This window comes from Vipera ursinii, assembly GCF_947247035.1.
Source record: "Vipera ursinii genome assembly, chromosome: 2".
Taxonomy (NCBI): domain Eukaryota; kingdom Metazoa; phylum Chordata; class Lepidosauria; order Squamata; family Viperidae; genus Vipera; species Vipera ursinii.
Window position 1 is genome coordinate 206805019 of NC_139513.1, and position 26140 is coordinate 206831158.

Below are 26140 nucleotides of genomic sequence, written 5' to 3' on the forward strand. Positions count from 1 at the left end.
TCCCAGGTATCATGTACAACTTTTCACATCTACTTCATTTGTGGTGAAATCAATCTGATCAGTAATAGGTTTCTTAAGGGCTACAGATAGATCTGCATTTTAAAACTTAAATTGTCAATATACAAAGCAAGCATATTGTGGGAACTAGACACCGGGATTTGCTGCCACTTAATGTGCAAACTTACTGCAGAGAAACAGGGAACAAATAATATCTAAGGCTTCTCTTTAAGTCCTTGGATTTTTGGAAGTTAAATGACCGTAAAGGAAATGGCCTTCTGGGTCTGATTTGGATTGGGCCATTACAATGGGGTTGTGAAAACCCTGATGCAATTGCCACATGGCTGGAAGGACTCTAATAGAGCAATTATTATAATAACTATGTCTGCCTCCCACAGTCCAACCCCTCCCCTTCCCAAGATGTAACAAATGCCTGCCTAACTATGAAGCTGTTAGGGAAATTATTCCATTCCTGGATTCCTAGTTAATCCCTGTAAATACTCCTAGCCATGAAAAGACTCCTTATCTTAAATCACAATCTTTGCTGCAGCAGCAGCTGTTGTCAGCCCTAATTGAGATTGCTGGTAGAGCAGGACCAGAAGATTTGCGTGGCTGCAACGCTTGTAATTGTGGTTTAAAGTTACAGTCTCCTCTCTGGCATCCTGCAAACATACCTGGTTCTTGCTTGTTGCCTGTCACCAATACAGTTCTGTTTTCTGTAAGCACAGCTCTGCATCTCACCCCATAACAACTTCAATTATAATGAATACTGTCGTTTTAACTAAAGTTTTCTTAAGAGACCCAGCCTGGTGTAGTGACTAAGGGATCAGGTTAGAAATTGGAAGACCATGAATTCTATTCCTGCCTTAGGCCCAAAGCCAACTGGGCTGATCTTGGGCCAATCGCCCTCTCTCAACCCTAAGAAGGAGGCAATGGCAAACCACTTACAAAAAATTTTGCAGGGAAATTGCAGGGACTTGTCCAGTCAAGCCACTGACTCAGAGGCACCAACCCCTCCCCTTTGTTATTAGTGCTTGCAAGGTTTGTTTGCTACGGGCTGAAGCACTGGGAAAATTTTACCACTTGGTTCTGATGAAGTGCTTGTTAGAAACACATTGTAGCATCCAGAAATACTGAAATGCCATTCTTCAAGTGGCTGTGGATGCTGGAAGTCCAGCAGCATATCTGCAAGATAGCATATTGTATGTAGCTGCTGTGATATAAGTGAACCTTTAAAGAGGTAAGGTAAAATAAATTACCTGCTCATGAACTAAGAGTACTATAGTCAAAAGATTTCCCAATAGTCCTATGACAATTTCTGTGAACATTATGAAATGTACCTTTTTAGCTTTTACAATGATGGAGATGATAAAAGTGTAAAAATACCTGTATTTTAAGTGTGCTAAGAGAAACATAGGGGACTCTCCCTGATCATGTTTTATATGCATTATAGGGTCTAGATCTGGTTTAAGTTTTAGTTAGTCTGGAAGTCTGAAAACGAATGAACAGAATTGCCCTTCTCTTTTTTCCCTGCACCGCTGCTTGGTGCTTTAAAAAAGTGGGCTGCAGATATTTAGTTGAACAGATAAAAACTGGTAACTGTATCCAGGTCACACAGTAGCACAAGCTGGTGTTTAATCATTCATTTATTAGTGCTAGGTTATTATGCCTGAAAGACAAATGGTAAGAAATGGTGTCACTCTGTCTCAATGGGCCACGCTGAAGATGAATTGGACAAGGGTAATCTATCTGCCTTTCTTGCATTCTTCTGCCTAAAGCTGAAGCACTAGCAGCTGTTTGTCTCTTAGCATGGAAACTGTAGTTTTTTTTTAAAAAAAATCAATATCTTACAATTCTTTTTTAACAATTGATGTTTTTAAATGTAAAGATAATATTCTTTGGCAAAACAAAACCCCCATCTACAATCATAATACATGTTCCTTGTTACGGCATGGCTGAAAAATGAGTTCTTAGTATAAACTTACAATTTTTCTTGTCTTTGGTTTGCTAGTGGAATGTTGCTATAACAGTGTCAAAACTTTAACTGTGTTAAAGGTCTGGGTTTATGTCTTTCGTGCATCCTGTTTAGGTTCCAGAAAAGAGTGACTTTTGCTAACATAAATTTCACATGAAGAAAATCTGTGAGCTCAACAAGTTTAACAAGGTTCAGATGGAGGATTTCCCAAAGGACACATCTAGGATGTGAGAAATAATGTTAGTGATCCAGAGTTTAATGACTTAGTTCTGTACAGAGATTTCAGGCACGGTGGTCTTCTTCAGATGTTTCTTTCATACAGACATACTAATTTAGTTTGGTAGAAAAAAAAGATTCTTAAATACTGCTATTTCTACTCACGTAGTGCGTAAACACTACATGCCTCTTCATATTCTATGTACAATGTTTAGTTTTAAACAGTGCTTGTTTAAAAAAAAAAGGTGCCGGAACTCACACATGTCATACAACCCACCTTGCCTACCCTACAAGGTTCCATCCAAAAAAGGTACCGGAACTCCGTTCTGAGCGTTCTATGAGAAAAAAAGCCCTGCATATATCTAGTGCTTTTTTTGTAAAAGAAAAAGGTGCCAGAACTCACATATGTCATACAACCCACCTTGCCTACCCTACAAGGTTCCATCCAAAAAAGGTGCCGGAACTCCGTTCTGAGCGTTCTATAACAAAAAAAGCCCTGGTTTTAAATAAGGTTTAAACCCCATTGTGTGTAAGGTCAGATAATAGTTACAAGAATACGGTTCCCATACTGTATTAAGGTAAATCTCTATAAAGCAGAATGATAGATGAGAGCTGCTACTCTGTTCAAGGCCATTTTTTGCTTCCAGCACATTTGCATAAATCTTGGGTTAGCAGTGAAAACAATTTGTTGTTTTCCTGGTCAGCAGCTGGCCTTCCTGGTTGGCTATTTTGAACTAAAGGCTAAGATTCCAAAAGTTCTTTTTTTCTCTGTCTGGTTTCAGTCTTACTGCACCTGCATTTGGGTTTTTTTAATTTTGTTTTTGTTTCTTTATCAATCTGGAAGCCAAGGAATCCACTGAAGGTACAATTTGGCCTGGGGACACCAGTTCTTAGGCAATAGTTTGATGGCTGTAGAAATAATCCATAGATATTCCAAGTTTTTATCCTGTTGAATCCTTTTCCCCCAGGCCTCGTATACAGACTGCAGTAATTTATTTATTTTTTTAATTTTAATTCCATTTATATCCCGCCCTTCTCCGAAGACTCAGGGCGGCTTACAAGCTTAGCAGTAGCCTTCATTCTATGTATATGCCTGCTTATTAGGGCTTTCACACACACCCCAAGCGGCATTATTACAAAGTCAGCTTAATTGCCCCCAACAATCTGGGTCCTCATTTTACCTACCTCGGAAGGATGGAAGGCTGAGTCAACCTTGAGCCTGGTGGGATGCGAACCTGCACTAATTGCAGGCAGCTGGTGTTACTTAAGGAGGCATTAGCCCACTGCTCCGCCAAGGTTATTGCTGCTCTTTAAAACATTTTTTATAAAGATAAGACTGGGGAGAGGGAAGTAGAGTACCAAAAATACTGGTTCACAAAAGTTAAATTACAAACTGGGGAAAAATGTGTTGTGCATCGCTGAATGCTTTTAATAGGCTTCTTCATATTATACTTTTCTCCAGCACTGATGAAGTTACCTAGTTAAGTAATGAAAACAAGCTCGGAGAGCACCAAGGACCCCCCCTTTCCCCCCCCCAGTATATTCTGAAGAGAGCCACTTCTTTGCTTTGATCCTAAAAGGAAAATGGACGTAGTACATCTCTTTGTTTTTTTCTAAGGAGCCCAACAGGTTCTTTTCCTCTTTGTTTTCATTCACAATGACTGGTCTGCAGATACTGATAATAAAACTATGTTTTAGCTCTGCTGGGATAAAGACACAATGAGCATTGCGCTCAAAAGGTTTCCAACTCTCTGGTTCATTCATAGCTAGAACATTGGAAGCCTGTCTTTATATACTGTAATTTCCCATTGCCTTGGGGGTCATCCGCATTGTGAGTACTCTGCTTCTTATAATCCACGGGTGTCGAACTCGCCACGTCACGTGGTGTCTCGCGACATATCGCGACTCTTTTTGCATTGGCGGCAATGGGGTGATCGCAGCTTCAGTATGATGAAACTGATCCGCGGAACTCATTCCCTTTAGCTCTGGGACTGGAATCTATTGTCTATTACAGGGAGCAAATATACAGTGAAAATGATGATGATAACTTTATTGTCACTTTGAATGTACACCAATCGGCATACATCAAAATGAAATTTCGTTGCATACAGCTCTCAAAGGGTCACCACCTCCGATATATACTCCTTGTTCGGGGCCCGCTCAAATTTCACATTGTCCATTTTAGTCTCTAGGGAGTGAACGATGGCAAACAGGACAGATGAAAATGGGGCTCCATGTGGATTAGCCCTCAAGTTAGCTTGTATTCTGACAGCCTCGCCTTCTTTCCTTTTTCTGATGCTGACTCTTCCACCCTTTCCTTAAATGTTACTGTGAATGATGTTCTGTAGACCATGTTGGACCATAAATGATAATTATCTGTGTTACTTGAGCTAGTGTAGTTTGAAATGGTTGCTCCTGTTTTCATAATGATAAATAGGGGTAAAATTCCCTTGAATTAAACTCATCTTGTGACTATATAGATAGCTCTTGTGCAGTCCTTTTAGCAACAATATAGTAGTGATCTGCTATTGCCTTTTTCTGGGTTTGCTTTTACTGCTCAGCTTAGCCTGTAATCTTAGGATTCTCAGGTCTCCAATCCAAAAACTAACCGATCTACTTAACTTTTTGACATGTCATGTTGGCTAGATGCTGCAACTTGCTGCAAGTCATAGTAATTTGCTGAGTATTTTTAAAAATGCTTCATCCAGTATCCTAGATCATTATTTTTTATTTCAGCACTTTCGTACCTTGATTGCATTCCGCTATCATTGCAGAATTCCTGTATTTAAAGATTGTTCATACTTGCTATGGTTTTAATGCAAGTTTTCCTGAGGTACTGGAACTGTCCAGTTGTAATAAAGACTGGTCTGATACTTATAAACAAAAGGAAATGAATTGATGAAGGCTCAGACAATTCCAATAGTTAACTATTGGTCAGGTAAAAAGTTTCATAACTACCGGTATGTATGAGAAGATTCTCAAATTTTAAAGCTGAAACCACCTTATATATGGTGGCTCACCCAATGCAAAGATAAAGGTGGTTTGTTTGGTGTTTAGCAAGGGGGGGGAAATGTTATAATACTGCAACATGAGAAAAAACATCCTAGAAAAAGTTTTTAAAAGTATGCGTTTTTGAAGCGAATTTAGCTTTAATATTGGTGGTCTAATAGGTATAAAAATTAAAAGTAGTTTTGAAAGTGTATTATTTTGTTGGGGGGAGGAATTTTAAGAGATGGAAAAGAAATTCCTAAAAATTCAATCTCCTAGAATGTTAATAAATTCTCTCAGGCACCAGTTTTTATATCAAACCTAAGATGAACTCGGCTTGCTCACATCCTGTTTTCTAAATTAAAAGATTTGTTTCATTCTTATTTAAAAAGGCATTGCAAGTAAACATCATGTGAATTATAAGTAATAAAAATGTGCATTTTCCCTTTTAACATCAGTTGTTTGCAGCTTAAGGCAGGAAGTGGAAAAGGAAAGGCTCTGCCTTAGTGAACTATCCAGTTGTTGATAAGGTCTTGTTCTGTATGACTTCATACATTCCTTCAGAGAAATGAAGTTGAAAGAGCTACCCTTGTGCACAGCTGTTTTGAGGATTGTTTGGCAAATTGCCCTTCCTTTCCTCTTTTTCTTAAAACAAGGCTGGACGCTCATGTGCCTCAAAAGTTCTAATTAGTATTTATAGAAATCTCTTTTTTTTTTCTAAAAGGGACGCGGTGGGTTAGGACGCTGAGCTTGTCGATCAGAAGGTCGGCAGTTTGGCGGGTCGAATCCCGAGTGCCGCGTAACAGAGCGAGAGCCTGTTACTCGTCCCAGCTTCTGCCAACCTAGCAGTTCGAAAGCACGTAAAAATGCAAGTAGAAAAATAGGGACCACTACAGTGGGAAGGTAACAGCGTTCCGTGCGCCTTTGGCGTCTAGTCATGCCGGCCACATGACCACAGAGACGTCCTCGGACAAGCGCTGGCTTTTCAGCTTTGAAACGGAGATGAGCACCGCCCCCTAGAGTTGGAAACAACTAGCACGCATGTGCAGGGGAACCTTTACCTTTACCATTTTTTTTCTATATAAAGTTTAGCTTTTCTTGGCCTTTGTGTTTTTTATTGTAATTTCATTTATGCTTGGAATTTTTTTTGAAAGCAGGATATAAATGAATTCGAACTATGTTTAAATTAAGTCTGTTCTAATAGTTTTAAGATAATTATATTTTAAAAATTAGACATAGGAATGGGTAGAGTCAATTATATGGATGGTTAAGGCTTCTTGTAAAGAAGTCTAAATGGATTGATACAGTCATGTACTACAGGGGTGTCAAACTCGCAATGTCACGTGACGTGTTGTGACATATTGTGACGTTTTCCCCATTGCCAGCAATGGGGTAGGCGTGGTTTTGGCGTGACGCATTCGGCCCGCAGGCCAGTTTGACACCACTGATGTACTGTATTGCTTGTTAGAATCCTGTGAATTTTCTTTCAGAACAAAACACTAACTACCGGTATATATTTTCATGAATTTAGCATTGTGTAACATTGCTTATTTCCAGTTAAATTAAAAATACTTGCTTCTCATGTAGTAGCAAATTATGAATATAAACAGGAATAGTTTAGGAATGTCTTATAAACAATTTTATATTCAGACCATATGGAACAGTATAAATTGGTATATAGTTTCTTTATGACTGCTTCTGCATTTCTAAATTGTTTGTCTTGTGATGATATAGGTAAAGGTCAGAAGAGCCACTATTTGAAGTCTTATCTTTCCTCCTCCTTTTTTACATTCTAATTTATTCCCAATCATTATTTGCAGTTTTTCATAATGAGACATACAACAGGAGGATTTGGTTAATCTCATGGCTTTTGTGAAGTTGAGGAGAAAGAAGTTAACTGTATGAAGATGTATATTTCTTCATTTTTCTATTCATCAAATCAAGATTTGGTCATATGAATATAGTTACGTTTGAACCATATTAGCTACGATTTGTCTATATAACCCAATTTGGCATCTGAATTGGAAACTGTTTTATCAATTCTTTAACCTCAGTGCTCATATAATAACCTAACCTAACTATGATTAATAAGATAGAAGACGGGATAAACTTATGAACTTTCAGGTACATAAAAAAAAAGCTTCTAAGTCTGTACTAGGAGTGATGAGGGACATTAAACCACATAATAGAAATTTGTACAGTGTCATAAGACTGCCTTTGGGAACAGAACTTTCAAATGAACTGAGAAAATGGCAAATCAGCTTTTATATTTGCACTCATTGAGTTTATAATTCAGTAATTATTTGGTAGGCAATTAGACTAGATTAGGTAATTAGATCAACTGAACCCAGTTTTCTAAGCACCTTTGAAATGTTGAGCTTGTCATTGTCTTGTTATATGTTGGTTTGTTTGCCAGAAATTTGGGGAGAATGTAGTCCCAACTTATGAATAACAAAAATGGAAAGTACTTAGACTTTTCATTCCATGCACAGCAAAGCTTGCAGAAACCAAATCAAAGTATTTTTCCTATCATTAGTGCTATCTAAGCTTCCACTTCATATCATTAAAGCATAAATGGGTGACCCATAATGTAAACTGTTGTATCTTTGGACAGTGTTCTGGCAACTTTTAAAAGGGAGAGACAAACAGCTTTGTACCTTTGCTGTAATCAGTATGTTTCTAATCCGTGAGGTTGCTATTGTCTAGTACAGTGATGGCGAACCTTTTAGAGACCGAATGCCCAAACTGCAACCCAAAACCCACTTTTGTATCATCGGGTGCCGGGTGGGTGTGGCCCTTTGGGTGGGTGTGGCCAATTGGGTGGACGTGGCCCATTGGGTGGGCATGGCTGCCGTGGTAACGGCAGACTGGGTGGGACTAAAAAATTCAATCAATCAATTCCAACTTTGTGAGAACTTTTTTTTCCCGCGAGAAGTTGAAATTGATTGATTGATTGAACCTTTTTTTTTGTACATGGCGGTGGAGGCCTAAAGCAAAAAGGTTTTATAAAACCCAGTTGAAGGCCTAGGATGGCGTGCGTGCCCGCAGATAGGGCTCTGCATGGCACCTGTGCCATAGGTTTGCCACCATGGGTCTAGTAATTTTAAGTTGACGTTGCAGCCATGTACTCGTAGAACTCATGAAGGAAAAATATAATTGCAGCATTTTGCCATTCATGCAAAAATTCTGTAAAAGGTGGCAGGTGCACAAATTAATGTATTCTTTAAGCTTAAAACCATATCTTCTCTGACTCTTAAACGAATGGTTGCTAGCTTATGAAATTATTTCTTTACAAAATCATCTTTGGAAAAACAAATTCATATTTTGTTATTGCAGCTGATACTTGGTACACATTTAAAAAAGCATGGGGCAAACAAGCACCACATGAATTTGCTGTGAGCCCCACAGCTGTTTTTAAGCAAGGCTGAACAAGAATTATATATGTGTGGCATTTGTGCTTGCAATACAGTATTAGGAATTATATCAGGAACTATTTAGGTCCTTCACAATATATTTAAGGAAGCTTTCTGGGTTATTCCATCATTGGTTTGACTGCCGAGCAAAAGTATAGTTCTGGCTTTTGCCAGAACTATGCTAAGTGTTATTTTTAGTGATGGTTTTATTGTACACTTTATTTTTCTTCTATTACTGTACTTCTATTTTTATTGTAAAGTTGCTCTGGGAAAATCTTCTTGAAGGGCAGGATATAAATAATAATACTGCTTGTTTACTTTTGGCACAGTTCAGGAAATTTATCCAGTTCAGGTACTTTCTATTGTGACCAAACATTCCTGTTCACAGAAGGTTTAGAGTGCAAAGATGGTTGGGAACAATAACCATTGAATTCTGAGTGAGTTATTTCTGAAATATATGTGTGTGTGTGTGTGTATGTATGTATCTATATGTATATGTATATGTATGTATATGTGTATATAAAGCTGTACAGGTAACTTATGTTCTGCCCTATTGTGTTTTTCCAGTCCCCTAAACTGTAGAATCTCAGCTACATGGCTAGTTTTAGATGTAATTATTTTGGTTGCCTAGCAGTTAAGACTCTGGGCTTGTCAACTGGAAGGCTGGCAGTGTAAAACCTAAATATGATGTGATGGGGTGAGTTCCCATTCTTGCTTCAGCTCCTGCCCCTGCCTACTAGCAGTTTGAAAGCATGCAGGTGCAAGTAGATAAATAGATACCACTATGGTGGGAGGGTAACAGAGTCCCATGCGCCTCGGCGTATAGCCATGCTGTTCATATGACCACAGAAGTATCTTTGGACAATGCTGGCTCCCATGGTTATTAAACAGAGATAAGCACCGCCCGCTAGAGTTGGGGAAATGGTGCTTTGTTTTCTAAACCACACCAGATCCAGCCATCAAGAACAAAGGATCTGGTATTCCTAGGAATATATCTGTTTATTCTTTGGGGCCCCTCTAAACAACTATTTGTTGATCCCAGGTTCAGACTGCTCCCATGTTGTAGTTCTTACGCAGCCATTGATCTTGTTTTTATGCAGTTCTGACTGCAAAGTTTACAAGTTGTGATTTAAACTTCCAGAATCAGTGAGCTTTGAGGACAGATGTCTCCCTGTTCCCAGGAATTCTAAGTCTTAGCTGATTTTCAGCTACCTAAACTCATAGTTGTCCAGCAAATTTCACAGGCAACCTGACTTTAATCTTTATACTAAATTTCCGATCATCTTCAGTTTTCAAAGAAAATCTTTGAAATATTTTCATAGAGCCAAAATTAGCTAAAGAATCTGTGACAACATTGCTCGACAGCACACCCAACTTAATCAAACACATGAAGATTTGTAGATCTTATTAACCTCTGCCTAACTACGTACATTGGATAGGATCAAAAATTGTTACAATTAGGAGGATAGAGCACTGATTGAATTATATTTTTGCACTCTGATGTTCAGAGGGAGTACTAAGTGGGTCATTACTTGATTTACTTGCCAAAAATGAATATGATCACATAGCTACTCTCATAGAGAATGGAACTGATGACTTTTTTTTCCAGCCCAAATGTTAATATTGAGCCTTGTTGCTGCTTCCCATTGTTTGTCATTTTGTATGGTCACCTCTGAGCCTTCATATGCTGCAGATTCTTGGACTTTAGGCCTAAGGTCCAGTCTTACCTGTAGCACTGAAAGGATGGTGGTATAAAATAATTATAAATACATGCGTATGGGCTTATTTATATAAGGTTTTGGGGCACTAATTCTTCATGGTCTCAACCCACTCCTGAGATTGCTTGAGCAGAATCAATAAAGTAAATCTTCCACATGGAGTCTTGTGCTGCTAGACTAGAACACAGAACTTTTTCTTCCCGCATGCAGTGAAGCGGTTGTTGCTTTTTAGATTTTCTGTCTTTAGTCCAGAGGAAACATCAGAGAGTTCCTTTTCTTGGAGTCTACAGTAATTTCCTCCTCTAAATATTTAATTTCCTCCTTCATCTGATCAAGCGTTTCCTCTGATTTAGTATTAACTAGGATTAATATGAAGCTCCATGAACGCTATTGTTGCTGCATACATATATCCTATTTAATAAGTCCTTTAATAAATATTTGAAGAGTAATCATAGTGGGTACTCCGTAGTTCAGTTAAATTGGTGGGAAGACAGCTGGGGAGATTAATTTGTAAAGATTCTTCAGAGAAGGGAGCTTGAGATCACCAGTGATAATAATTTTTATGTCTGTATGCTCCCTGGGAATAAATGAATGTAAATTAGATTTTTAAAAAGCATTTTATATTGCTTCCTGAAGATTGCTTTTAACCTCAGTAATTTTTAAAAAAATAAATAAAGAAACCAAATGCCAAATAAAGAAACTCAAGTTTGGGTGTTCCAATAAGCTCTTCCTTCTTAGATTATGCTGCCTCTTTTTCCTACATTGCTACTACCAAGGTTTATCTTCTAGTTTTTATTATCTAGAGATGTATGTTGTTGTTAGCTGTGAAGTTGTGTCTGACCCATTGCGACCCCATGGACAACGTTCCTCCAGGCCTTCCTGTCCTCTACCATCTTCTGGAGTCCACTTAAGCTCACGCCTCCTGCTTCAGTGACTCCATCCAGCCACCTCATTCTCTGTCGTCCCCTTCTTCTATTGCCCTCAATCTTTCCCAGCATTAGGCTCTTCTCCAGTGAGTCCTTCCTTCTCATTAGGTGGCCAAAGTATTTGAGTTTCAACTTCAGGATCTGGCCTTCTAAAGAGCAGTCAGGGTTGATCTCCTCTAGGACTGACCGGTTTGATCGCCTTGCAGTCCAAGGGACTCGCAGGAGTCTTCTCCAGCACCATAGTTCAAAGGCCTCAATTCTTTGGCGCTCAGCCTTTCTTATGGTCCAACTTTCACTGCCATACATTGCAACTGGGAAGACCATAGCCTTGACTATACACACTTTTGTTGGCAGGGTGATGTCTCTGCTTTTTAGCGTGCTGTCTAGATTTGCCATGGCTTTCCTCCCCAGGAGCAAGCGTCTTTTAATTACTTGGCTGCAGTCCCTGTCTGCGGTGATCTTGGAGCCCAGGAAAATCTATTTGCCAGGAATTGAGAGGGCCAGATGCCATGATCTTGGTTTTCTTAACTAGAGATGTATACCATCTTATAAATTTTACTATTTTGTGCAAAGACTAGAATCATTGAATCCTTTATTAAAGTTTGTTGAAGGAAACTGTTTAATGCATGAAAACTGGGCAGACAGATCACAGTTGATTCAGTTAACTTGGCTAAATTTATAAAATACAATGGAAATTTATTTCCTTAAAGCTTTACCAGAAGGGTAGAGAGAAAGACAAATATGCAAGTCAGACATTTGCTGCACAAATGATGGTTTATTGCAACACTGAAACTAGCCATACTGTGCACCATCAAAACCACAGCATCAGGAAATTGGAGTGTGAGAGGTTGTCATCCTATTTTTCAGTAATTGAATTTGAGCTAAGCTCATCCCAGAAAAAAGCCTCTTAGTGAATTATTTATTCAGTGCCTCTGAGTGTAAATGTGATGCTTGTTACTCTTGCTTGTAACTAAGGCACAAGAGGCTGTAGAGAAACACAACTTCAAAAATTATCCCATGATTAGTATTCCCAGTGAATGTTCGTCTACAAAGCAGAGATTTTGTATGCCTTTCATCATTTGTTATACCTGGTAAAATTGCCAAAGATGTTTAGATACACAACACCATGGCAGATTCTCTGTCTGTCACTGTCAATGGAACGAGATTTAAGGGTAAGATGTTAATTTTCTCTTAATCTTGTTTGTTTGTTTTTTTAAACTTAATTTGAAATGTTGACATGTAACTTTTGTGGGTAGGTGTTTCAAAAAGTTAGTTCGATGGAAAGAATTTTTTATATATGCATCTATATTAGATATATTAGATATAAAATAAAAATGAATAAATATAAATTAAATACATAAAATAAATGAAAATAAACTAAGTAAAATAATTGCAGTCATACTTATTTTAAATTTGAAAATACGTAGATGTGAAATTGTTCCTTTCAATTTCAAAAGAAATGGGAAAAAAAACGAGGGGAGGAATTGTGTAGCAGCATATCTGAATATTGGACACTTGCACATTGCAATTGAGAGCTAAGCATCAGATTAACTGCATCCTCAAGTTTATTAAGTTATTCCTAGGAATGCATTTTCACTTATCTGGAACAAAGTTATTTTATTCTACCATGGCCACTGAGAATCTAGCTCCTCCTCTGCTTTATATAACTTCACCCCATTCAATCTGCACCAACCTATTCAAAGTTCTGTCTGGTTCACAAGGGCCAAAAGCTTGTTCTCCCAAAAGAAGCACGCTCTCTTAATCTTTTGTGAACAACATACCAATAGTGAGCAAGGCTGGAATTGGTGATAAACAGGACCAGTGCCAGCACTGAGCAGGTCCAGAGTCACTTTTCTCCCTTATTATAGCCACATTCTTCTCTTTTTCTTATATATATATATATATATATATATATATATATATATATATATATATATATATATATATATATATATATATATATATATATATATCTCAGCGCCATCCGTGTATTTATCTTTATAAACTCATCCATTGATCTACACACATAAGCAAGTGCATATATACCATTCATCCATTATTCATTTTCTTTATTTAGCTGATTCATTCTTCCATTCTTTTGATAAATCTATTCTCTTCCAAATGGATACATAGCTTGAATATAGTTGAAAATCAAATTCTCCCCAGAATATTATTCATCCTGATACTTCATCTTAATATATTTTCCCCATGTTTATTTTGCATCCGTCATCTCATCTGTTGGCTCATATACAACTCCCTGCTCTTTTTCTTTTTCTTTTAGCTTTCTAAAAGGAAGGACACAGCCATTTAATTCATTACTTTATCAATTTCTTGGTCTGCTTCTTCTTTAAAACACTGTTTTGGATGAGGAAACAATGGAGATAGCTCTATGCAGATGCTGGCTGAAGGGTGGATCTTGTAAAAAAAAAGTCTTCTGAGCCACCATTTTAATTCTTAGGCTATCTTGAGGGAGATATTGGATATAACCCACTGCACTAAACAAAGATATTGTTGTTTTTAGGTTATCATATTAAATAAACCCAGCTTTTTGGGATTATAACCGTGGCTTATATCTTAATGTGATTTCCTATTCCATTATTCAAAACCATGTTCTCTGCCCTGCAACTGTTACTGGACACCCATTTGAAGATCTACACCATTCTTGAACTTCACATATTGGCGCTTAACCGCATCCCCATTTTTTTTCCTAGTGGTGCTCTTCGTGGCTAACACATCCATGTTCTTCGTTTCCTCCTACTGCAGCCAAACTCCAGTCTGAAGTAATCAAAGAGAAGGGAACCTCTTATAGCTGGTTGATTTTAATAGAATGAAGAGGACGCAGAGGCCAAACAGCAGTATGGATTATGGAATGGGATGCAAAAAAACAAACAGGGCCAAAGAGAAGAAGCATTCTGCAAGTCGGGGGTTGGGGGGAAGGGAAAGAGCCTTGGTGGAGCCGTGGGCTAATGCCTCCTTAAGTAACACCAGCTGCCTGCAATTAGTGCAGGTTCGAGTCCCACCAGGCTCAAGGTTGACTCAGCCTTCCATCCTTCCGAGGTACGTAAAATGAGGACCCAGATTGTTGGGGGCAATTAAGCTGACTTTGTAATAATGCCGCTTGGGGGTATGTGTGAAAGCCCTAATAAGCAGGCATATACATAGAATGAAGGCTACGGCTAAGCTTGTAAGCCGCCCTGAGTCTTCGGAGAAGGGCGGGATATAAATGGAAATAAAATAAATAAATAAATAAATAGGAAGAGCATGCTTTGCCAAGTGCTACTGTATAAGCTGAAGGATTCTGCCTATTAAAATGCACAGGAAAGTGAAATTAATGCTATATACTAAGACAAACATTTGACTAACCAATCTGTTCTGGCTTATCAGACAAATCAGAGATAAACACACATAGAAATGGATGTTATTCTTAACCTGGGGACTACTTGTGTGTTTAATGTATTGTGAAAGTTCACTGAATTCAAGATACAGTACCTTACAAGATTACTAAATCACACACACACACACACACACACACACACACACACACACCCATTTGTCTCTAAGCTGCTTGATGAATGAATTTCAGCCTATTAATAAACATGAATGTGCAGAATATATCCAGAAAATCAGTTATGTGTGTCTCTATTCATATAATTAATATAGTAAGGGAAATACCAAATGCCATCATTGTCTGGCTTTTAGTTTTCTTTAAGTATCTTCTTGAAAGGAGCAATGAGTTACTCTTTTGAATAACTATATCTGGACGGATGGTTCTCTCTTTTTTAAAGTAGAACATAATAGTTAAATATATAAAGCAAGGGATTATTTGGATCTGTGAGATCTCTTTTCCTTGCAGTAGGCTTGTTACCTGGAATTCTCTGAAGTGGGAATTTAATTCCATCAGATCGTATTAATAGCTGAGCATTAAATAAAATGTCAGTGTCTGTAGCAAAGAGTTCAAATGTTTCAAAATTTCTGGTCAATGTATTAATCAGCTATAAATTTTAGAAGCATATAATTTATGGCTGATAAATATATTAACTATATACACAGTAGATTTCACAATTTATAGTCACCTGTGCAAATACTAGAGGGCAAACAAAAGAATCTATGTGTCTATGTAATAATTACATTCAGCAGCAGCAGCAACCAAATTGGTTAAAAGAAAATTAACTGTCCTATATCCAGTGACAGCAGAATTGTGTACAAAAGAATATTATCTTAAAATACAATAAAAACTGAAGAGTACAGTTCAAAAGGCAATAAAGCGGACAGATTTGTTTTGCACCAAACAACCATTTTAGTCTGACCTCGATGTTTCTGTGCAAAAGATCCCTAAATTGAGCATCGGCATAGAAATCTCTCTCCTGTGTGGTGTTATATATGAAACATAGTTTTGAGGACAGTCTCTCCAGCTGATAACAGTTTTATAAGTTTCCAGAGGTTAATCATCCTAATAGCTCTCTATCTTTATGGAACACAATTAAAAACAATTGAAAATGCTTTTTACCTTTATTTTTCCTAAGTGCTTCAAGATTTCTGCTTTGACCATGATTTGTCTCCCAATGTCTCCTAAACGCTGAAAAGACATATATTAGAAGAAATATATTTTTACAGATGACAACAAGCTTTTTCCTTGTCTTTTCAGTGCTTATTTAAAGATACTGATTATTGGATGATAAAGCAGAGACACTACTAATGCATGCAAAGTTTTCCCACATTGCACTGGAGAGAGGCAGGTCTCTCTTCCTACCACCTTATAAATTAGCTCTTCAGCTGACCTACAGAAAGCTGTTAAGGGTCACAGCTTGTTTTCTATACAAAGGGAACTCTCAGCCTGATGTTTAGGAGATATTTGGGGAAACAACAGGCATCTGCAAATTCCACTAGCCTGGGAAAAGAACAGCCAGCTCACCAGTTTACAGAAACGCTGTTAGTAGCAAAAGATAAATTGGATTCTGAAGGGAAAATAACCCATTACAGAATTACTGTAATCATATCCCACTCTCTTTCAGAAGATCTGGTTAAAGGAAACTCTGTGAGAATCTTGTTGACAGCTGAATCAGCTACTAAAAGCTTGATAACTGCTAGGTAACTGCTAGTACCTTGATTTGGGTCCTGAAGCCTACCAGCAACCATTGTAGCACTTAGAAGGTGACTGTTACTCTATTAAACTAAGTAGTACTGTCAGCAAGTGGGGTGTGCCACCTGCAACTTCCATATTGTCTTCAAGACAATTTTGTAGAAAACCATTATAATAATAGAGATGAAAAGGGCATGGTTACTTAAGAACAGGGCCAGATTAAAACCAACTAATATCCTAAGCACAATCCAACAATGATGTCCTTCAGTGGAAGTAGAAGTCTCAAGATTCTACAGGTTGTCCTCAATTTACTACTGGTTGCTTACCAGCCATTCAAAAATCTGACGGAGTTACTTACAATCCAGATTCAAAGCTCTGACAAAGTTCTTCCCCTCTGAGGTCACATGACTGCACTTTTAGTGCTCAGCAACTGACCTCATTTGTAGCGTCCCACAATTACATGTGTGTTTTATGATGATTTTGCCAAAGTCTGCCATTTACTTGTGGGTTGTTGTTTTGTTTTGTTTGACAAAACCAGCCCATAGGAATCCATGAGATGGCTTTATGACCATTCCTTTCAGATGTGATTGTGGTGTTGTCATCAACTGCCTCAGGAGACCATGAGGCAACTAAGCTAGGGAATGTTGATCTATAAATTAAGAACCCAGAAGCAATGTAAATTAGTATGTTTACACCAAACTTCAGCTTGATGAGTGCCCCTGATGGGCATTACAAGTCCACTCATTAAGACAACACCCAGAGGCAGAAAGCTGCAGGGTTCTGAGGTTTATGATAGTCCAACAATCTTGGAGGGCACTAGGTTGAGAAAGTGGAATTAAATTGTATGGGGATTGCTTTGATAATGCAATCATTGCAAAGAATCTTAAAACAATGTAAAATATAATACATGTATGTAGATTGCCCCTCTATACATGGGACAAAAGAGCAGCAATGAAGCTCAGCTCTGAAGGAAAAGAGAAGAGAAGGCAGAAAACTGGATAGCAGAAATAAATGAATTACTTGTGGAAGAGTTGTAGTGAATAGACAGCTCTCTGCTCCCTCCCACGGTCATTGTAGCAATTAACATTTTGGTGGGAGGAACTCTCATTTGCTCTAAATGAACGTTTTTGATTTTTATGTTAATTTAACATTAATAGACAAGTAATAATGATTATGTAGGGCATGAAAATTACACCCAGTAATTTAGTGCTTTAAGTTTTGTTCGCAAAATGTCCCCTTGTCATTATTTAGGACATATAGATACTCAACAAAACCGTTAATACAGTCAGAAAGTCAGTCATGGCAATATGGAAAAGGAAAAGCAAATATAAAATTAAGTTAACTCTGCATTTCAATCCTTTTTTTAAAAGATGTATTCAATTGTAGGAGTAATCATAAAAAAACTTAAGTAATATTTTTTTTATTTTTTTATTTTAATTCCATTTATATCCCGCCCTTCTCCGAAGACTCAGGGCGGCTTACAAGCTTAGCAGTAGCCTTCATTCTATGTATATGCCTGCTTATTAGGGCTTTCACACACACCCCTCAAGCGGCATTATTACAAAGTCAGCTTAATTGCCCCCAACAATCTGGGTCCTCATTTTACCTACCTCGGAAGGATGGAAGGCTGAGTCAACCTTGAGCCTGGTGGGACTCGAACCTGCACTAATAATATTATTATTATTAATAATAATAATAATAATAATAATAATACATAATACATAAGTATTCTTAAGTAATATGAAAGAAGGATTTTCTTTTTTTGTTTTGTTTTAGTGTAAATTTTATTTTAGTGTAAATAGTCATCTGGAGATTATTCATTAATCACATATGACAAGGGTGTCATTTCACAATTTACAAACTACTCTAATGAAGGATTGGTGTGTTAAAAAGCACCATACTGAGTTCTGGATATAATTTTACATATTTTAAAGTTATGTGGATTAATGTCATTCCACTCAAAAGCATAGAATAAGCCTAGAAGAGTATGTGTGGGCATCATTGATCTTGCAGCTTTGTCCTTTCAAGCCTTAACGTTTAAGCTTTTTAGCACTATGGTTACTTTTTTGAGCTTTGGTTACAAGCGGAAAGGTTACTTTGCTTCACACAGCAGCAGCGGTGTCCCCCCCATGAGACGCATAAAATAATGGCAGTGTCACAGTGGTTCAAGCTAAACATTCCCACTGTGCAACACTATAGAAGTAGCTGACATTTATTGTCCCCATTGTATGAATGGGTTGAGAGTGGGGAGAAAGCTTCTGCTCATTTGCTCTTGTGCCCTTTTGATAAACCAGCTTACTGACATCACAGTCCCGTAAGGAGGCAGGGAAGGAATTTGATTTTGATGGGCTGGAAAAAAAGAAGCTTTTGTAGGGGGGGGGGGAAAGGGATACCTCTGCCTCGAAGATTAAATGAGAAATAAGGTGAACTCTTTCTTTTCCTGCTTCAAGGAATTATTAAAATCAAAAACAGGGTGTTGGAGTTTTGTAGAATTTGTGTCTTCTCCGTTGCAAATTTAGCTTAGTGTGTGGAAACGTCAATGTTTTTTTTTTTTTCAGTTTAACCACTTACAGAATTTCCCCCTGAGCTTCCTCAAAATAGCAATAAGTGGCATGTCATGAGTGAAGAAAATACTCCACATCAGCACAATATAGGCCATAGTGTTTTTTTTTAAAAAAAATGTTTATCCCCTAAATGGTTACAGATCTGTTCCTGAACATCTTACAAGGACCTTGTTCTTTTGCTGCAATGCAGCACAATATGCTTCAGATTAACTATAGAATCATGTGGCTTTTTCTGCCTTTTCCAATTACATAAAACAAATGCATCTATATTTGTTTGAAATTCCTTGTGTGAGGTAGGCTGCTTAATTTTCACATTCATCTCTTTATACGTTTTCCCACACTTTGTTGCCTTTTTGTACTGTATTGTTTAAAACAGTCTCCCTTCTAACCAGCTGTTGACTTAATAAGTTAAATGCAATAAGTCTCTTCTTTTGTCTTTTAGTGTTTTTATTCATAAGCAACAGTTACCTTGAGTTTTGTATTACCATTGTCTGGATACGAACATTTCTAACTGTGCTTAAGCAGCACGTATCTGTGTATAGGACTGAAGAGTAACGTAATTGTCTAACCTAATTGTTTTAACTAGAATAACATTGCATTTGTGTATTATTTTGCAGAAGTGGTTTGTATCTAATTAAAATCATCCAGTCTTTCTTTGTTTTCCTATGCTGGTGACTTTGCAGTTGTGCATTTGGAGTAAAAAAAATATATCCTGATTTCAAATAATGTTAACAATAACAATAATAGAGTTAGAAAGGACCTTGGAGGTCATCTAGTCCAACCCCCTGCTCAGGCAGGAAACCCTATACCATTTCAGGCAAATGGCTGTCCAGTCTCTTCTTAAAAACTTCCAGTGTTGGAGCATTCACCACTTCTGGAGGCAGGTTGTTCCACTGATCAATTGTTCTGTCAAGAAGTTTCTCCTTAGTTCTAGGTTGCTTCTCTCCTTGACTAGTTTCCATCCGTTGCTTCTTGTCCTGCCTTCAGGCGCTTTGGAGAATAGCTTGACTCCCTCTTCTTTGTGGAAGCCCCTCAGATATTGGAACACTGCTATCATGTCACCCCTCACCCTTCTGTTCGTTAGACTAGACCAGGGGTAGGCAACCTCGGCTCTTTTATAACTCATGGACTTCAACTCCCAGAATTCCTGAGTCAGCTGACTCAGGAATTCTGGGAGTTGAAGTCTACCAGTCATAAAAGAGCCGAGGTTGCCTACCCCTGGACTAGACACACCCAATTCCAGCAACCATTCTGTTATTGTTATTAATGTGGTTTTCAAATTATCAGGCTTTTGAAAGAGTTGTATTTTGGGTTGTTATTGTGTCCTTGTCTTTTCTATCTGAAGCAACGTTAATGAAAAGATGTAGATCAGTTAAATAACCTCATATTGCAAATATGTGTATAGAGCTTCACTAGTAGCTTATTTCAACCGGAAGTGGTAAAATCCATGAGTGTTTATAGGAAAAGAAAGGAATGGCTTAGGCAGAAGAAGGGAACGCCTTTTTCATTAGAATTCTTTTCATTCATTTTGCCCACCCAAGGATGGAAGGAATACTTTCTTATTAAAGCTATATAGTGAGAAAGCATTGTCAGTCACCCACAGTTTATAATGCTACTTGATCTTGCATGGTGTGTCATACAAGTAGTCCTTGACTTACAACAGTTCATTTAGTGACTGAAGTTACAATGTCACTAAAAAAGTGACTTATGACCATTTTTCACACATATGACCGTTGCAGCATCCCCATGGTCACATGATCAAAATTTGGATGTTTGACAACTGGTTCATATTTATGACGGTTGCAGTATCCTGAGATCATGTGATCACCTTTTGCAACCTTCTGACAAGCAAAATCAACAGGGAAGCCAGATTCACCTAACAACTTCCTTAACAATTGCAGTGATTCACTTAACAAAAGTGGCAAGGAAGGTCATAAAATGGGGCAAATTCACTTAAAAAAACTGTCTCACTAAGCATATTGCCAGCATCCTATTGCAGCATCATTTGCAAGAAGAAAATTTAGTTTCCCCTTTATGAACTGGTTTCTGTCATCCGAATGATCCCCATTTATGTTGGACTGAATAACACAAGTTAAGATTTAAAGACAGTTGTAACATATTCTGACTTTGTTATTTTTACTGACTTTGTTATTGACTTCTGTTATTCTGATTTATCAACAGCAGCACTAAGCCCTTCACCCACATTGACAAAACAAATTGAAAACGATGGTGATATCCAGAAAGAATCCTGAAATGAGTTGTACCATTTTTTAAAAAAAAAAGTCAAAAAGAAAAGTGGTAATCCCACAGGTCACATGTAAGTTCTTTGACAGAGTAATTTCTGAGACCAAGATGTTTCTTTTCACTCACAATAGATATACTCTTTGTCAACTTCTGAAACGAACGTGGCTGAAGCCATCTTGATTGTTCTCAGTTACCACACAGGTGGGGAGGAAGAAGGGAAAGAAACCTAAAGGATTGCTAGACTAAACACAGAGTGCTTCCGTGGGAACCAAGGTCATTCCCACAGGTGCTAGAAGGTGGAGAGAAGAAGTGTCATGGAGCTTGCCAATTGCCCACATTGGGTAGTGTAATCAATAGCATTCTAGGGGGAGGGAAGTGTTACACTTAGTTACATTGAATTCCTTGTGGGGGGGGAGTTTAGAGTTGGTTTCACTTTTGACCATGCCAATATTATGTATGCAATAAACATATTCTTTGAGGAAACTTCAAGCCTCGGAGTTCTGATTTGTTTGGGTCCATAAGTTTAGAACCGTGACACTCTTATTTTACTGATGTTTAAAATGAGGCTAGGTGGTGGCCTTTTGAAAACTTGTTAAGGGGTGTATTTTCCAGAACACTTTGAGGACATGATTATTCGCCATCACTATTCTGTTGTGTTCTCTTACTGTTATTGCTGATTTAAACTTTATCAGCTATTTTTCTTTTGGTTGTGAGTTAAATTTATATTATTTTATTTTTATTACTATAGATGTTTGGTTGAATTTGTATTTTATGCTGTTGGGACTTTTGAGTTATTTGGCAACCTACAGGTTTAATAAAATAACATAAATCACCTGAGGTGATTTCATATGGTCATGGCACAGAAGAGTTAGAAGGGATTTCAGAAATCATCTGGTCCTACACCCTGTGGTACATCTTGTGTAAACACGTGTTTAATTACAAGGACTCTTATAATGCTAATAATGGCATGCATTTCAGCAGTTATATAATGTCATATTGCATGCCCTGATTGTAGGTAATTGGAAATATACGTGAGACAGTTATGTCATGAGCGTGCTATTTGTAATTTTTTTGATCGGGGCTTACATCATTACTTTTGAAACCTTTGCCTTTTGTGTGCTAAACATAGAAATCGTGAAAAAACTGACATCAGATTTTAATAAGCAAATGAAACCAATCATTTCAGTAAACAAGGATAGATAGCAACATCTGCTATTCTTTAATAGGAAACTATGATTGTATTTTCTCTGTGCTTAGGAAATGCCCTGTTTTGCCTGCCTTCAGGAGAGTCTACACTACTGAAAATAAGTTTTAGAAATTAATAATTTTGAGAGCAAAAATTAAATACAGAGCATTATATGGGCTCATAGTTTCTTTAGATATTATGGTCTCCCAATATGCAAGCCTATGTTTGGATTCCAGTAACATTTTGGGTTGGATACAAGTAGAGGAGAGGGAGACTATATTATAGAATTATCCAGCATCTTTCTCCAATCTTTTATATAAAAATTCCTTCCTTCCATCTTCTTCTGAATTAATCATCACCTAAGTATGTATGACCTATAATAAGTTTTCCCGTAAACCAGACATTGGCAGAGCAGCATTGTGACCCACTTTAAAATAATGTTAAGAATTACTTTGACAATTGCCATTAACTTTTTAGATTGCTTAATCTCATTATGTGTTTCCATAAGTCATCTGGGTAAAACAGCCCAATTTTCTGAAATTTTTATTTTCTGAGAATTGCCAACCCAGTCTTCATCCATTACTTGACGGCAAATTTTGAAGGGGGATTGTAAACTATATTTAGCACAAAATGCTAATTAACCTTAACTTTCTTTGTTCATTATGCCTTGTCTCCTCTGATATAATTCAAATGATATAGAGCAGGGGTGTCAAACTCAATTTCATTGAGGGCCGCATCAGCATTGCGGTTGCCCTCAGGGGGCCGGGTGGGTGTGGCCAGGGTGGGCGTGGTGTACTGGGTGGGCGTGGCTAGAGTGTGTATGGCCTACTGGGTGGGCATGGCCAGCTCTACATCGTTGGCATCAAGGGGGCCTATGGGGGCCTGGGCAGGAGTGGGGCAGATCTGAGGGTCTCTGGCAGAAGGAGGGTCTCTGGGCCAGGGCCAAGGCAGTGGGGGCCGTTCCCTCACTGTTTCCAGGATGGCTTCGTGGGCCGCATGAAACCACTTCGCGGGCCGGATCTGGCCCCCGGGCCTTGTGTTTGACATGTCTGATATAGAGTTCCTGGAAACTATAATGGCTTGGCTTACGTGGAAAATGAACGTGTTAAGGCTTTTTTTTAATGCAAGCATTAGTGCTGAATAAAATATAATAACTGTCATTAGATATGTTTACTTACAACAGGAAACAGATTTTGTGAGATGATTGACATACATCAGTGAGCCAATTAATAATGTGTGCCTAATATTTCTTTGTCTAATTTTTTCAACTGCTTCTCCTCTTGTACGTGGTGAGTGATCAGTCCATGTAGTGTATTAGTTAATGGATTCTGGAGTCTAGCTGTTCGTGGATTTCCTGAAGCCATAGCTATATTATACTATTGGTTTTTTATGTTTTAACTTGCACAATAAATATTTTTGAAATTAAAATAAAGTATATGTGAACAAAAGCGGAACTCATTTTTATGAAACTATATCAAACAGAAAGATATTTGAAAAGAAACGTAGAGAGTAATTTTAGACAGTAACTCTATAATCAAACAATTGTCAGATGCTCTCCATGAACTTTTGCAGTGATATATTCCACCTGTTACTCCCTCCCGCAGCTTGCAGTTTGTCTGTTCTTGTCTTAAATTGGTACAATATTTAACTCTGCATAAACAATAGCCTGAAGGCATTGTATTGCCTGGAGACTGAATTGGTGTTTCAGGATCTCTGCAGATATGTCAGAACTGTGAATGTTTACATGAAAGCAAGTTTGTCTGCAATGCTACATACCCAGGAAATGTTATCACGGGTACTAAGAGGAGTATTACATATGTTTAAATGCTGCCATTGTATATCAGAAATATGTACACATCTTTTAAGAATATGAACTTGTATTCCCCATGATATGCAATTGCTTGGTGGCAGAGATGTGGAGTTTAATATTGTAAATATTATTTAAATGGCAGAGGCTTGCAGATTTATACCACAAATACTGAATTAGCTGTTAAGAGTTATACTTTCAAATCCCAAATGCTAACATTTAGAAGCAGGAAGCTTTGAAACTTTGCTTCATGCTCTGTAGAAGCAATCGAAGGAACTGTAACTGAGTTAATGAACAAAAATAAATACTTCTTCTGTAAAACAGCATCAAGAAAACATTTTATAGGCTTATTTTTTAATTTAAAATTGCCGTAAAGGTAAAGGTTCCCCCACACATGTGTGCTAGTCATTTCCAACTCTAGGGGCCGGTGCTCATTTCCGTTTCAAAGCCGAAGAGCCAGCGCTTGTCCGAGGACGTCTCCGTGGTCATGTGGCCGGCATGACTAGACGCCAAAGGCGCACGGAATGCTGTTACCTTCCCACCGTAGTGGTCCCTATTTGTCTACTTGCATTTTTACGTGCTTTCGAACTGCTAGGTTGGCAGAAGCTGGGACGAGTAACAGGCGCTCACTCTGTTACGCGGCACTCGGGATTCAACCCGCCAAACTGCCGACCTTCTGATCGACAAGCTCAGCGTCCTAACCCACTGAGCCACCGCGTCCCTGTAAAAATTGCCATATCTAGTAATAAATATCTATTATATTAGTCAATTGGTATTTGATATATTTAATGAGCTATAGAAATTTTTGTAATTATTTTCGTTGTAGTCCAGTCAAAAACTTTAAAGAAAATTATTTCAAGTAAACCGCTAGTCCCTCATAAAGAAGCAGATCAAAGCTCTAATCAGCTGGTGATTGAAGAGGAGTTCCTTTACCACAAGGCCTAATTCCTTTAATTTGTTGACAACATACATTCAGTCAGAAATGCAAAATCGAAAACAAAATACTGTTGAAAGAATTGGTCTGGGATCAAGAAAACGTTGCACTTCAGGAGAGGCTAGCAGATGTTAGGGTAACAATGAGAGGAGCATGGAATCTGCCCCGCAGTTATTTATGTACTGTAAGGAAACAAATGGTTCCTGCTCTAAACCAAGAAAGTACCCTGAATATCTTACTCTCCTTAAATATCTTCTTGAAACCAAGGGGTTTATTTCAAAGTATTTTTCTTGACTTGCTTGTTCCTTTATTGTTGATGATTGATCTTAAAAGGCAGAAGCTACCTACCGTTCTGGGAGAAGGGAGTGTGGTGGAATGCTGTGGGCCGAATTTGCCAGAGGGAATCGGGGCGCATTCCAGGGGAACAAAAGGCATCTCAGGTGCACTAGCTTTTGTAAGAGAAAGACGATGGAGACAGTCCCACCATAATAGGTCTCAGAGTATATGCGTGATGTAGGTAGTAGAGTGCTTCAGCTTGGCAAGATTATGTCTGTAGGTGTGGAATAAAAAAAGAAATCTACTTGGAAGTATTACCATGTGTCTTTCTTGGTTTGGGGGTCCTAGCAGATAGGGGAAAAGTGCAGAGCGTGCTTTCTGAAATTCTATCCAGCATTTTTAACAGCAGCTTCTCTCTGGGTCATGCGAGTAAGGAGAGGAATAGAAAGAATAGAGTGATGAGCAGCATTTCAAACCATTCCTGCTCCCATTGGAATACATTGGGGGAAATGTTCCAGAATCCTTGTCTTTGCAACTACTGGCCTGATCTGCCCCGTTTTCAGACTCAAACTTTCTTTCGCTGATTTCTCTCCCCCAGCAGAACTAGTCTCACTCTGTTCAGTTTTTTTTGAAAGTTACTTCTCAGATCCACAAAGAATACCACTGACTTGTGCATAACTTTTTTCCAGCATTCCTATGGATTGGAAAGAATAAAAACCCTTTAAAAAAGAGCAGCGTATCAGTCACTAGAGCTTATCTTAGAAATTTAAATTTTAACATCGGTGATTTAACATGAAACTGAAGCAATGAAAACCA

The 26140-nt window shown here is 38.0% G+C and overlaps 1 protein-coding gene across 2 annotated transcripts in view; it reads left to right on the plus strand.

The window, feature by feature from the left end:
- The window catches only part of LOC310633943 (PALM2-AKAP2 fusion protein-like), a 73044-nt gene that overhangs the window by 16528 nt on the left and 30376 nt on the right, over positions 1-26140 (plus strand). The window lies entirely within an intron of this gene.